The following is a 2,602-nucleotide window of genomic DNA, read 5'->3' on the forward strand; positions in this document are numbered from 1 at the left end:
GGCTTGGAGCTCGGCTCGGCTTCGAAATATGGCTTGTGGCTCGGCTCGCGACTCGGCTTGAGCTTGGCTCGGCGCGACTCAAATATGGCGCGCGTGTGGCTCACTCGTCTTCTTCCTCGGGGCGCGTGGGCTACAGTGCTGAAATTTCAGACGGAGAGTGTGGTCCACCCCGTGCTCCGATTGATCTGATTTTTGCACCGTTGAGTTCGTATTGATGAGCTCTACACTTTGGAATGATCAAAACTTGTTTTTGACAACTTTGAAAATTCAGATATTTCCCAAAAATACCTCTGTTTTCTAACGAACGGGGCTCTGATACCAGTTGTTGGTGAGAGAAACCATTTGTGGTGGGTTTTAAACGCGCTTTGAAACACTCGGAGGGGATAAAACACACTCTTTTATTTCAAGAACAATAAGCTTACAATAATGAAAAGTTTACAATAACAACCCCTCTTTCTTTCTCTCTTTCTCTCTAGTGTTTTTCTCAATCTCTCCACACATAATTGCATAAGCTTAGCTATCTATTTATACACGAAATCAAAACAAGAAAATTCAACCTTCAAGTGTGAAGGCGGTTTGTGACCGACGGTGTGAAAGCGGCTGGCGACTGGTTAAGTGGTGGCTGGGCGGTGACAGCTGGTGGCTACCTTCCTTGACCTTCTAAATTGAGAACTCAACAGTTTGACAGTTATATACGATCAACATTCAAGATTCCCTAAACTTACAGCTTTATACACTGTAAAAAATTCTCACCTATCATAACAAGCGTTTCCCAAGTTGTCAATCTTCCACGAAAAGTTCTTAGCATTCAAGTTCTCCAATATTTATCATCTGAAATTCCAGGATTCAGCAATAGCTTGCACATTTCAGGGTGAACAAGATTAGAATTCTGTAGTATTTGCTTCCCCAATTTCCGTCTCTTCTGTTGCATTCTCTTCTTAGAAGGTATATCTCTCATTCATTTTTTCTTAGTTATGCTTTGTTCACAGGAGCATGTTACCTGACGAACACCTTAGATTTGAATTATTGACAGCAACAGTATCCGACACAACAGATTTAGTCCTACTTCTGGAGAAGGGAGAGTCCCAGTTCAACTGTGGTTGGAGGAGACGGCAACTTAACTCAGGAGGGTTTCTAGACATATAAATAGTCTCTTTTTTTTAGAGTAGCATATTGCAGATTCGAAATCTGGAAGTTTCGGAGAAAGAAGACACATATGCAGCTTGTTTTCTCTTTTAATGACGAGTAATTATGACAGTAAGCTTCTTATTGTAATTACAGCATGGAGATGGTAATGGCACTTCTTTATTCACCTTCCCTTCTTTAGATGCAGGCCATCTAGCAGAGTCTAACCAAAAAAGAAAACAAAAATCCTTCTATCTCTGGGGAAAAAAACTAAGAATTTTTTCGTAGGTTATGGCAAACATTATAAAAGGGGACATATCAAAGCATCATAGGATTTTGACTCCTTGCTGGAAGTAACTAATTGTTGCGGACAGTTCTCACAAAACATCGAAGACAGGCACAGACATGGCGTTTGCAGTTTTGCATTCACTGCTAGGTACTTCATGGTGAAAATGGAAGTCAACAGCTCACTCAAGTCCATGAAGGGCACTGAAATCACAACTAGGAATTCTGCTAGTGTTATGCTGTGGGCTGGAAATTCATCGCGCAAAGCTTGGGCACACAGCTAGTTTCAGACACCAAATTTACTTGTAACTTTCACAGAATTGATGAGAATCACACATGCCAAAGCTTAAGCCCTCAAGTAGTTGCTGAAACAAATACTGGCTCTTAGGCATTCTCATATCTATTCTCACCCAAAATTCAAGAATCAAATGAACCCCAAGATTACAGCGTGTATGATCAACACATGAATATTATTAAAATAAGTTTCTTTTTCTTACATTTCTCTAAACTTTCTCTTATACGCATATAAGCTTGTTGTCAGTGTGTGTTTTAAAAGTATTTTTAAAATAATTTAAAAATTTTTATTTAAAATTAATATATTTTTTATGTTTTCAAATCATTTTAATATACTATTTTAAAAAAATAAAAAAAATTATTTATATACTTTTATAAGTTAAAAACACATTATAAACAATCACACACTTAAACAAGCTAAACATACAAAATGAGAGACAAAAAAGATCACTTTACCTTAAAAAAATCCACCATGTTTGTTCTGTCAAGCATTCAAGCAAAACACCTACAAAGTAAAAGGAAAGAAAATATAATTATTCAAATTGAAAAGGAAAAAAATGAGGTAGCTGGAGAGTACCAATAAAAGCATCCTGGGCATTGGGGTAAGAAACTTTTGAAAGAATCACCTTGTCTAGATCTTCATGTGTTTTTCTTCTGGGACTATAAAACAATATTTGTGGTGAATTGCACCCATAAAATTAATTAATTGAGAGCGGGCTTAAAAAAATATATTATATATTTAAATGATATATTTTCAATGATAATAACTTTTAATTAATAAATTTAATTTAGATAAATAATCTATTAAATTAAAAAACTCATGATATATTATAACTAGGTATATCATAACTAGGTATCAAATTCAGACAATAATATTCATCAAAAGACTAAATTTTAA

General features: G+C 35.8%; 1 long non-coding RNA gene across 1 annotated transcript; it reads right to left on the reverse strand.

Moving 5' to 3' along the window:
• Window positions 1-1,526: 1,526 nt before the first annotated feature.
• Window positions 1,527-2,238, reverse strand: LOC105107300 (uncharacterized). Its single transcript, XR_838850.1, has 2 exons — window positions 2,161-2,238; window positions 1,527-1,810 (listed from the first exon to the last, which is right to left on the reverse strand). It is a non-coding gene; the product is annotated as an uncharacterized LOC105107300 (long non-coding RNA).
• Between the last annotated feature and the right edge of the window lie 364 nt (window positions 2,239-2,602).

Source organism: Populus euphratica, unplaced genomic scaffold (assembly GCF_000495115.2).
Source record: "Populus euphratica unplaced genomic scaffold, PopEup_1.0 scaffold154.1, whole genome shotgun sequence".
Classification (NCBI taxonomy): domain Eukaryota; kingdom Viridiplantae; phylum Streptophyta; class Magnoliopsida; order Malpighiales; family Salicaceae; genus Populus; species Populus euphratica.